Source organism: Tenrec ecaudatus, chromosome 2 (genome assembly GCF_050624435.1).
Source record: "Tenrec ecaudatus isolate mTenEca1 chromosome 2, mTenEca1.hap1, whole genome shotgun sequence".
NCBI lineage: Eukaryota > Metazoa > Chordata > Mammalia > Afrosoricida > Tenrecidae > Tenrec > Tenrec ecaudatus.
Genome location: NC_134531.1, coordinates 68,465,147 through 68,477,530, shown reverse-complemented (window position 1 = coordinate 68,477,530; position 12,384 = coordinate 68,465,147). Strand labels below are relative to the sequence as shown.

At 44.8% G+C, this 12,384-nt stretch overlaps 1 pseudogene; it reads right to left on the bottom strand.

The window, feature by feature from the left end:
• Nucleotides 1-3,944: 3,944 nt before the first annotated feature.
• LOC142440833 (GMP reductase 2 pseudogene) lies at nt 3,945-4,830 on the bottom strand (annotated as a pseudogene).
• Between the last annotated feature and the right edge of the window lie 7,554 nt (nt 4,831-12,384).

The window sequence follows — 12,384 nt, the reverse complement described above, 5'->3', positions numbered from 1 at the left end:
ACTGGATCATAGAGGTGTAACCTAGAAGAGCTTTCTCCTATTCCCTAACAGAGTTACAGTCTGAGAAAACCACAGGGGTCAATTCTACTCTGTCCTCTGGGTTGGATTTGACTCGATGGCAGTGAGTTTAGTTTTGAATTCTTTTAACTTCATTCCGGAGCTCCTGAGTGGTGCAAACAGTTCATTCAGTTGGCTAAAGGCTGGTGGTTTGGGTGTACCCAGAGATGCTTCAGTAGAAAGGCACGGAATCTACTGAAAATCCTCTGGAGCAGAGTTCTACTCTGACACACGTGGGTCACCATGCATCGGAGTCCGCTTGCTACAATTGGTTTTTTGGTTAACCCAGTTCTATTGGTAATGAATCAATCTCAGACTTAGGGACCTGTATCAGTTTGAGACAAGACTTCTAGAGCTACTGAGAAGGGTCTTATGGTCATGGGAAAAGTATGTCCCCACCCAAGCCCAGTAGAGGGGCAGAGGAAGATAGACAGACCCTCAACCCGAGAAGGACGGCCACAGTGGCTGCAGCAATGGGCTCATGCACAGGGACAATTGTGAGGATGGCACGGTACAGGGAAGTGCTTCATTCTGTGGAGACGTAGGGTCGCTGTGGGTCAGAACTGACTCGATGGCACCTAACAACAATGCCCCAGTCCAGGAATAGCCAGAAAGAATACAAAGCAGGATTTGGCTGTGGAGGCTACCTCTGGCCTCTATCCCCCTGATGCCAGTAGCACCACCTAGTCGTAAATATGTCTCCGGACACTGTCAAATGTGCTTTTATGGGAGCAAATTCCCTTCCCCGTTGTTCAGAGTTTCTGGTCTTTGAGAACAAAGGATTGTCCGCGTTACCTAACTGTTATCAATTAATCATTCAGCAAAGGTGCACTGAGACCCTTCTAGGCAGTAGAAGCTCAGATCCTTGGCTGAGTTAGCAGCCCAGCCGTGCAGGCAGATGTGGAACAAGCACTGTGATGATAATTCCGAGTCACTAGGGCAAAGTGCCAAGATAGGCTAAGAGAATCCAGAGAGGTGATAGCATTTGGCTAGAATTCACCCAGCAGGAAGTGGCACATTCTAGACCACCCTTGCAAGGTTGCAATGTGAGGGGAAGCAGGCTGGATTCTGGAAATTCCAAGACAACAACCTTCAAGGTTTTACAGGCATGCTGCCCTTTACAATCAGCCCCCTTTGCAAACACTTTTATCAATCCAACATTTCCCCCTATAAAGTTCATTTAAAGTATTAACCAAAAAGCCTGAGATGTCTGTCTGCTTCCGATTGTACAGATGTGGTATCTAAGCGTGGAGCTGGTGCACAGAGATGGTTCCTAACTCTGGTACCAGACACTTCTGAGCTCAAATTTCCACTCCACCCGCACTAGCAGTGTGATTTGCAGTAACGTTAACTCTCGGTGCCTTTATCTTCTCAGCTTTGACTTGGAAACAGTAACAGTTCCTACATCCTACATGAGTAACAAAGATCAGATGCCCACAAAATACTCAGCACAGTAGTAAGCACTCATTAAAATGCTCCGAACCATCCTTGTTTTTAGTCTGCTCTTAGACTGGAAGTTCTGCTGAACCATGTTCACGTGGGAAGACCCTGCTGGCATTTGAAATACCAGTGACGGAGCTTCCAGCATCAAGGCAACATGCTAACCACCACTGTCTGGCGAACTGACAGAAGGAATCGGCTGTCCATTTCAGAGGAAGTAGCTGCTGAAAACCTTACAGAATGGAAACACTGTCAGCTAGATACTGAAGGCTTAATGAATGGAAGCACAGCATTAGCAGAGCTAGTGCCAGAGGGTGGGCTCCTCGCCTCAGAAGGCACTGGAAACATGACTGAGGAGCGGCGGTCTTCTCAAAGTAGAGTTGGCCATGTTGGCATGAACGGAGTAAAGCTGGTGGAAGTAAACCTTCAGTACCTTCATCTGAGGGTAGGACACAAATCAAGGTCAGAAGAAACAGGTGCACCATTGAAAATTAATAGAACTTGGAATGTATGAATCTAGGAAAATTGGAAGTCACCAAAAATGAAACGGACTGTATAAAGATCAATATCCTGGGCATTCGTGAGCTGGACTGGTAGTCCCATTTTGAATCAGAAAATCACATGATTTACTATGACATAAATGACACAATCAAGAGGAATGGGGTTGCATTCATCATCAAAGGCCATTTCAAGGTCTATCTTGAAGTACAATGCTGTCTGCGATACGATTACATCGATCTGCATTCAAGGAAGTCCAATCAATACAACAATTATTCAAATGTATGCACCCATCGTGAAAGCTAGCGATGAAGAAATCAAAGAATTCTACCAAAATCTTCAGTGGAAAATTTATTAAATATGCAATCAATAGGCATTGATAAGTATTGGCAATTGAAAGGCAAAATCTAGAAACAAAGAGGAAGGAACAGTAGTTGGAAAATATGATCGTGGTGATATAAACAAAGCTGGGGTGTTGATATTATTGTTAGATGCCATCGAGTTGGTTCCGCCCCATAGCAACTCTTTGCACAACAGACTGAAAGACTGGGTGGTCCTGCCCCATCCTCACAATTGTTCCTATGCCTGACCCATGGTTGCAGCTTTGATGTCAATCATCTCATTGAGGGACTTCCTCTTTTTCCCTGCCCCTCCACTTGACCAAGCAGGATGTCCTTCTCCAGGGACTGGTCTCCCCTAACAACATGTCCAATGTAGATCAGAGGAAGCCTGGTCACCTTACTTCTAAGGAGCACACTGGCTATACTTCTTCCAAGACAGGTTTGGTTTCCTTTTAGTGGTCTCTGGTAATTTCAATATTCTTAGGCAGAATCATAATTCAAATGCATCGATTTCTCTTCAATACTTAAGAGGAATGTCCAGCTTATTCAATGTCCAGCTTTCACATACATATGAGACAACTGGAGAAAAAACATGGCTTGGATCAGGCACACCTTAGTACTCAAAGTAACATCCTTGCTTTCGATACTATAACGAGGTCTTGTGTAGAAGATTTACTCGATGCAAAGTATCTTTTGATCCCTGACTGCTGCTTCCATGAGCATCGATTGTGAATCCAAGCAAGACAAAATCCTTGACAACTTCAGATTTTTCTCCATTTATGATGTTGCCTATTGGTCTACTTGTGAGGATTTTGGTCTTCTTTACATTGAGTTGTAATCCTTACTGAAGGCTGCAGTCCCTGATCTCCATCAGCAAGTGCTTCAAGTCCTGTTCACTCTCAGCAAGCAGGGTTGTGTCATTTGCATATTGAAAGTTGTTAATAAGCCTTCCTCCAATCCTGATGCCACATTTTGGTTCCTATAATCCAGTTTCTCTGATAATTTGCGTAGCACACCAATTGAAGGAGTATGGTGAGACAATAAAATGCTTGCACACAATGTTCCTGGTTTTAAGCCAGGTTCCCTTGTTCTGTTCGCACAATTGTCTCTTGATCCATGTAAAAGTTCCTCATGAGCATAATGAAGTGTTCTGGGATTCCCGTTGTCTCAAACTATTATCGACAATTTGTTATGATCCACATGGTCAAAGGCCTTGGCAGTCAATAAAACACAAGTAAACATCTTTTTTTTTTTGTCTGAGTCTCATTTCATGAAACCGATTACTAAATCATGATTCTACAAAAAAACCTGCCTCTTCCAGACCAAGGTCATTATAACTCAGCGTCTTTTCCTGTCAGTAATCCTCTGGCTGCCACCACCCCAGCTTGCCACTTGATTATTTTCATTTCCTCAGAGCCTCGTCACCCCTTGCTTTGTCCCCAGGGAGCGCCCTTGGAGTTGCATGTGTAGGCAGAGATGTGCGGAGCTGTTGCAGACGCCCTTGGGAGTGGGAGGACGAGAAATGGCTCACAGCGAGTAACAGGAGGGACTGGAAATGAGGAGGGGTCCTGGTGTCTTGGGAGGGTGGGCAGAACTCCAGGTCTAGCGCTATTCACTAAAGATTGGATTCACCTGCTGGGTGACGCGGATGAAAGTAGTTCTCCGGCTCAACTCCTTCAGCTTCTCTGCTCCCACATAGGTACACGTCGAGTGGACCCCTCCAAGGATGTCTCAGACGGTGTACTCCACGTCCCCTTTAAAGGGGACCTCCACTATCTTGCCCTCTGAAGCCCTGTATTTGGCCACACCCCCAGCATACCTCTTCATGACCAGTTCAGAACTCATTCCATAGAAAAGCTTGTATTTCTTGCCATTCCTCTCGATGAGCTCGCCACCTGACTCGGTGTGCCCTGCCAGCATGCCACCCAGCATCACAAAGTCAGCCCCGGACCCAAAAGCCTTGGCCACCTCTCCAGGACAGCTGCAGCCGCCATCTGAAACGATGTGGCCCTTGAGGCCGTGAGCGGCATCCGCACACTCCATCACCGCACTGAGCTGCGGATAACCCACTCCCGTTTTCTTCCTGTTGGTACACACGGAACCTGACCCAATGCCCACTTTGACGATGTCGGCCCCGGCGAGGATCAGTTCTTCCACCATCTCTCCTGTTACCACGTTCCCTGCCTTGCAAAGAATTTTGGCCTCTCAAAGGTGCCCACGGTGTCCATATTGGCAGCAATGATGGGAACCCCTGTGTACATCTGTTTTAAATTCCGAAATTCAAAGGATCTTGTGAGATCCACTTCACTTCGAGACTTTAGGGTGCTGCGCTTGGGCCTCAGCAGGACATCCTTGAAGTCCAGCTTCACATCGTTGTCGATGTGAGGCATGGTGAGGGTCTCAGGACAGCGATCAGTCTGAGGGTTCCTGTTGCCGGGGCCCAGGTGGCCGTTGATCCAAGTGCCCTTTGCCTAGCAACCGTCCTCGAGCAGGCTCCCTCAGCCCGCTGCGCCAAGCCCCGGAGTCCCACAAGTAAACATCTTTCTGATGTTCTGTGCGTTGAGTCAAGATCCACCTGACATCAACAATGATATATATTGTTCCACATCTTCTTCTGAATCTGGCCTGAACCTCTGGCAGCAACCCGTCAATGTACCACTGCAACCAGTCTTGGATGATCTTCAACAAAATTTTACTGCATGTGATATCAATGATATTGGTCTAAAACTTGAGCACTGTCACCTATCTTTGGAATGGTACAAATATGGATCTCTGCCAGTCAGTTGGCCAAATTTCCTGATACAGATGAGTGAGTGCTTCTCATCACTGCTTCTCATCAGCTTGTTGAAACATTTCACTTGGGATTCCATCCATCCTGAGAGCCTTATTTTTTACTGTTTTCCGGGCAGCTTGAACGTCTTCCTTCTTGCACCATTGGTTCTTGCTTATATGAAACCTCTTGTATAGTGTAGTGTCAATAGTGCAGTGTCCACGCGTTCTTTTTGGACAGTGACTATGAGTATTCTTTCCATGTTCTTTGGATGTTCCCTGAATCATTCAACATTCTGTCCACAGAATCTTTCAATGCTGTGACTCAGGCTAGAACTTCTTGAGTTCTTTCCATTTCAGAGACGCTGACCATGTTCTTCCTTTTTGATTCTCTAACTCTGGGTCTTTGATATTTCATTATCATATTTTACCTTGTCCTCCGGAACTGCCTTTTGAAAATTTTCTTTTCAGCGCCTTGACGTCATCATTTCTTCCATTTGCTTTCGCTACTTTCTGATTAAGAGCAAGTTTCAGAGTCTCTTCTGACATCCACTTTGATCTTTTCTTTCTTTCCTGTCTTTTAAAGGACCTTTTGCTGTCTTCATGAATGATGTTCTTGATGTGTTCCCACAGCTCATCAGGTCTTCTGTCATTAGTGTTCCATGTGTCAAATCCGTTCTTGCAATGTTCTCAAAATTCAGGTGGGATAGATTCAAGGTTGTGTTTCTGTTCTCGTGGGTGTGTTTTAATTTTCTTCAGCTTTAACCTGAACTTACATATGAGCAATGCACAGTCAGCCCTGGCCTGGGGTTAGCTGCTGACACCGAGCTTCACCACCTCTTTCCATGGAGGGAGTCACTTTTATTTCTGTGCACGTTGAGAAAAGGAGTTTGCTATGAACAAGTCAATTGTCTTGCAGACTTTTATTGTGAAAATGCTAGGTTCATTTCTATCATTCAAAGTATGAAACTTTCCATGTGGTTCTGCATATGAGCAGGGATCAACATATCTATTAACAAATACGGGCCTCTGGAAGCTTTATAGCAAAACTTTGGGGAAGAATTGTCTATAATTTTACTAATTATTAATCCCTTCTTTCTTCTCTCCTTATGATCAGACTTTATCCTTATCACTCCACCAAAATACTGATAGCCAGGTCACCAGTCCCATGGCTCTAACCTTCCATTGATTTGCCGAAAATTTCTGTTTATATCTCCTAATCTCTCCACTCCAGATTTATATATCAAATGCCTATCCAGTACCACTAAATGCCTATCCACCATCACTGAATGCTGTGGAGCTCCTAAACAAATCCAAAGCAGAGCTCAAGGTTTTCTCACACCCCATCTAGCCTAGCTTATGGCAACTCCATGTTTCAGTTGCTCAGGTCAAGAATTTTGAAGTTGTCTAGCGTTCCTCACTTTCTCTTCCTCCTTACAGCCAATTTATTCATAGGCCCAACTACTTGATCTTCAAAACAGATCCAGAATTTGACCACTTCTCATCACCTCTGATGCTTGTCACTTTAAAGCAAGCTGCCATTATTGTTCATTTGTGTTATTCAAATGGCCCCATTCTGGCTTTTCTAATTCTACCTATGCTGCCTATGATGATCTTTCTACAGCAGCCAGAGGACACTCTATAAAATGAAAATTAGCCATGTCACTCCTCATAACAAAAACACCGCAGTGGCCTCCTGTCTCAGCCCCAGTACATATAGGCGGGGTTATGAGTTACATACGCAACACTGGGCAACCACAAGGTTCAGCAGTTCAAACTCGCTGGCTGCCCCTCAGGAGAAACAAGAGATGGTCTCCTCCTTACAGATCCAAAGAGGCAGTTCTGCTCTGACCCATGGGGCCACTATGAATCAGAACTGGCTCAATGGCCGTGAGCTTTTTGAGTCACGTGATACTACATGATCTAGCCTGCACCTCCCTGTTCTACTGCTGTCTCCTTTAATGCTCTTTCAAACTAGGTTGAGAAAAAAAAATGTCAAGAAGAGAAAGTGGCAATATTCTGGATATATGTGGACAATAGAGAGGTAGGAAACAAATCACATGCCAAAGGCTGGTGGGAATTGGAATTTGGGCCTGGAAAGATGAAAACCAAGGCTGCTTTTGACGCTTGGGGCTTCCTGGTTTATCTTCGTTCTGTTTCCCTCTCTCTGTGTGTGCTCCCTTCTTCTCCCCCTCCTTCCCTCGTTTCCTCTCTGGCTGAGTCTCCAAGTGGGTGAGCCATCCCCCCGTCCTTTAGTTGTTCAGCAAGTGTGCAAGGCATGTCAGAGATGTGTCAGCAGTGGTCTAAACTCTGGGAGGGGAGCAGTGAGGAAAAGCCGTCCACAGTGGTATGTTCCTACAACTGTGGGCATGTGGGGGACATAGAGAAGAGATATAACGTTCTCATTATAAATAAATGAATGTGCAATTTTGTTATCATGCCACGTGGTTAAAAGTGCTTCCAAAAATAATAATAAAGGAGGTAAATAAATAGAAAAAAAGAGAGAGAGTGGGATGCAAGATTCAATGGGATGATATGGAAAGGTATCCATGAGAAGATCTAAGGAAAAACCTAAGGGGAGTACGGAGACAATTAAGGAAAACAGGGTGGCAAGGGAGGACAGGAGTGAAATTAGCGCTCCTAGGGAGAGGGGGAAGGTGCAGAAGGGCTCCCCTGGTCAGAAAGCTTTAGACCTTTACTAGGAATCTGGAGGGCTTTGAGCAGAGGCATTCCATGAGCCAACTCACATTTTAATAGATGGCTGTGTTGAGCATACACTACAGCAAGACGAGGGAGGAGGAGGGAGTTCGGTTAAGCAGCAGTCCAACAGCCAGCAGAGCCACAAGGTTATCAAAACCAGGTAGAAACAGTGGGCGAGCCTTCCCCCACGCTAATATGGGCTGGAGGAGAGTCTGTGTGAAGAGTTTGTGAATAGAGGGTGCAGAGACCAGAACATGGCCAGAAGATTCGGACCGTTCTCCTAATCACCCTGTCGGTGGGCACAGAGTAACTTTGATGACGTGGTTATCACCTGCCTCCCCATCTCCCCGGGGTATTAGATAGCAGTGTTCTGAGTGAGGACATGAATGTTCACAAAATTTGCTCAGCCGATTGTTGAATTAGAAAGGAGACTTTGCATATTTCATGGGCTTTTATCTCGGTTCTGCAATGGGTTGATAACTCCTTCCGGGAGACCTGTACTCAGTGGTCCTGCTGATATTGAACAGATCACAACTTCCCTGCCTGGGGACTGCAGAAGGGCGTGTTTGTAAGGTATTAACCCCTCACAGGCCTCACCATTGATCGAGCTGATCCAAAGGGCTCTAAAATAATGGGAAATTTTTTTTCTCACTTTATCTTAATAAGATAAATGAAATGCATTGAAATGTTGAAAAGCTTATTAAGATTGTTGGAGGGTTATTCTAAGTGGAAGGGCAAGATCATCTGTAGTGTTTCTGAACCTTCCTCATGCCACAACCCGTTAGTACAGTTCCTCATGAGGTGGTGACCCCCAACCATTAAATTGTTGTCTACTTCATAGCTGTCATTTTGCTACTGTTAGGAATCGGGCGACCCCGTGAAAGGGTCACTTGACCCACAAAGGGGTCGCGACCCACAGGTTGAGAACTGCTGGTCTAGAGGCATCTCAATTTGGAATACTCATTCATTCACATAGCACAAGATGTTTCTTCTTTGGTGCACAGTGGGGCCCCTCTGGGAACGGAGAAGGAGGATACTTCTGGTAGCACGATATTTTTGCAGCTCTTACATAGTGAGATTGAAGTTATTTCTGTGCAGGATTGTAAAGAACAGAAGGACCCAGTCTGGTTCCACACTTTCGCTGTCCCAGAAGCCTATATTTAATTCACAATATCACTCCCAAGAGTGTTGACAAGCCTTGGAGCTGGCAAAGAGGAAGCAAGGGACCTGAAGAAGATTTGGGAGCATGTTAGTTGCAGCTTTGTCACTGAGCATTAGCCAGAGATGGAAGAAAGTGAATTGCCCATCGTTTCCATGGTACCGCTATACCATTCTCCATGCAAGACTCAAAAGTTGCCGACAAGTTACTGCTTCCTAAACAGGTGAGCGCTAACATTTTACGTGACTGGAATTTCTGTGGCAATTCTTTGTGGGATCTATTCATATTCTATTCACTAATGTGAAGGAGCCCTGGTGGCAGAGGAGGCTATGTGTTGGGCTGCTCACCTCAAGATCAGCAGTTCAAAACCATCCGTTGCTCTGTGGGAGTAAGATGAGACTTTCTATTCCTGTGACGATTTAAAGCCTCAGGAACCCACAGGGGCAGTTCTGCTCTGTCCTATAGGGTCTCCATGAGTTGGAATTGACTCAGTGGCAGAGAGCCAGTGCAATTGATTCGTTAAGACAAACTAAGTTGGAACCAATGAAGTAGCATTCATTTTGAATGAATTGTAAGCTAGGCTATCGAGATACATAAAATGCTTGAATTGACCAGAGAACAAGCAACAATGTCTCAATCGGGGACCAAATAAAGGCCCTGAAGAGTCTGAGGGATATGTTTGGAACATTTCAGAGAAAGCAGGTCTGAGGTGCATCTGAGGAGGCCAAGCTAAGGATGTCCAGAAGATGGAGGAGGCAAGAGCAGCAAATGGGTGAGCAGGTGGGTGGGTAGGCGCTGAGACAGTTGGCAGAGGCTCCCAGCTGGCTTTACAAACTCCTAAGAGTCTGGTTAAGTGAGGGGTGCAGTCTGGGTGAAGGCTAAGGACCAAACCACCAGGAGGCTCATATGTCTCATGTAAAAGGGTGAGCGATTATGGATACAGCTTGACTGATGTCAATGCCTATTTTCTTTATCCTAACCCCAGGAAAGAGAGGCCGAGTCCTGCTTCTAAACGTCTAATAAGTCTTCATATCATAGCAAACACATACACACATATGCACAAGTAACAAAAGAGGTTTTCTTTAAAAAAAATGTTTTCAAGCCCCTTGAGGAAGTTTAAACTGGATCATTCTTTTGGTGGATTGAGGATGAACGGAGTCAATGAGGCTAACGTGGCTGCACCCCAGGTATTGCTGAAGGAAATCCCCCAAACTGGGGAGGAAGGTGGAGGGGAAGCAAATGGGGTTACCGTGTGAGAGCGCAGGCTGGCTGGATGTCACTGGGTCATCAGGCAGCTAGCCTTCCCTTCTTGACCCTTTCATGTACCATTCCAAGCCAACTGTTTCTCTGCTTTCAGCCTTGTGTTCAACATTCTGAATTCTGAACTTGGTGAAATAGGCTTGATCTCGGGAACACAGAGCCGTAAACATCTCTTCCAACTATTGCTCTCTCCAGACGGAGCAAAACTCTGCTTTCACATCTAGGTGCCAAGACCCAAGTTCCCTTGGAAGGATAGCTCTCCTTTGGAATTAAACCTCTTTTCACTGTAAGCTTGTCAACTGAAGCTAGATTCCAGTTTGTCCGCAGTAAAGCCAGGTCTACATTGTTTAATATTTCCCAGGCATCTCTTCCCGTTTATTATGTTTGCGTATTCACCAAGCTTCTAGAAATATCCTGTATTGTTAAATTATGGATGGATTCTTTGGGGGAATAAGGGCATCTCAGCTTTCAGCTTTTTAAGCTGTTGATCTCTGCTTTCTCTCTGCTGCTCATGTGTGCTGTTGTCGTGTGCCATCGAGTTGGCTCTGACCCATAGTGACCTCATGCACAGCAGGATGAAACACTGCACGGTCCTGCGCCATCCTCACAATGGTTCCTAAGCCTGAGCCCATTGTTGCAGCCACTGTCAGTGCATCTCGTTGAGGGCTTTCTATTCTTTGTGGTCCCTCTACTTCACCAAGCATGATGTCCCTCTCCAGGGATTGGTTTTCCTTGATAACACATCCGAAGTATGGAAGATGAAGTCTTGCCATCCTTACTTCTAAGAAACACTCTGACTGAACTTCTTCCAAGGCAGATCAGTTTGTCCTTTCAGCAGTCCATAGTACTTTTAATATTCTTCTCCAGCACCCTAATTCAATGCATCAATTCTTCTTCAGTCTTCCTTATGTGATGCCCTACGGCCATGTGCATTAGGAGGCCTGGCGCAGGTACACTGAAGTCCCCAAAGTAACATCCTTAACTTTTCAACACTCAACAGCCAGAGTCAACCCGGTGGTAGAGAGTTTGGTTGCTTTCTGTTTTATTTTCCCCCTTTGGAAAGAGGTCTTGTGCAACAGATTTACCCAATGCAACACGTCTTTTGCTTTCTTGACTGCTGCTTCCATGAGCATTGATTGTGGATCCAAGCAACAATTAAAAAAATCCTTGAAAATTTCAATCTTTCAATAGGTAGCGTCAAGATAAATGGAGAGAAGATTGAAGCTATTCATGTATAAAAGGGAAAATTTTAGCTGGTATTAGTACAATAAACACCGTTGCCTGAATTGATGGTCTGAAGTAAGAAACTGAGTGTCACTTAATTTTCAAAACAAGGTTTCCACTTATGGTAGTTCCCACGAGTCATGTGTGAATTTAAACTAAAAAGTAAAATGGCTGCTCACTGGCTTAACTCCAAAAGATCATCTGTACCACAGTAACCTCTTGACATCACTTTATTGGCTACTCATTATTTTTTCACTCACTTATTAAGTCTACACTCAGTTTCCAAAAAGGTGATGAGCTAATTCTTTGGAATTTCAACAAATGCCTCTCTTTCCCTTTAAAAAAACATTTAAATTCTTTTATCAAAAGCTAAACACACACACACACACACACACACACACAAACGGTGACAAGCAACAGAAGCATGGGCAAAGGGAGACAGCGGACAGTGTAAGATATGAAAATAATAATAATTTATCAAGGACTCATAAGGGTGGAGCATGGGATAGGGAGGCGAAAAGACTAGCTGGTATCAAGGGCTCAAGTCGAAAGAAAATGTTTTGAAGAGGATGATGGTAGCATATGTACAAACATGCTTGATACAATTGATGTATGGAATGTTATAAGAACTGTAAGATTCCCCAATAAAATGATTTTTAAAAAGAACTGTAAGAGTCCCCCAATAAATGATTTATTAAAGTAAAAAATAGTCAAAAACATCATGGGGTACCCATCCTGAAAGGAAAAAAAGCTCTGTTGGGAGGAGCTTTCATAGTATGCAACCTTCCCACGCACCTCCACCGCCAACAACAACACCCCACCTCCAGGCATGCATCGTGCAACTTGCTCTGAGTTAGCGCACCCAGTGGTATCACCTGGGAAGGTCCTTTCTGGTCACAGTGAATTTTTTCGTAAAAGCAGTTTCATTTGAACGTG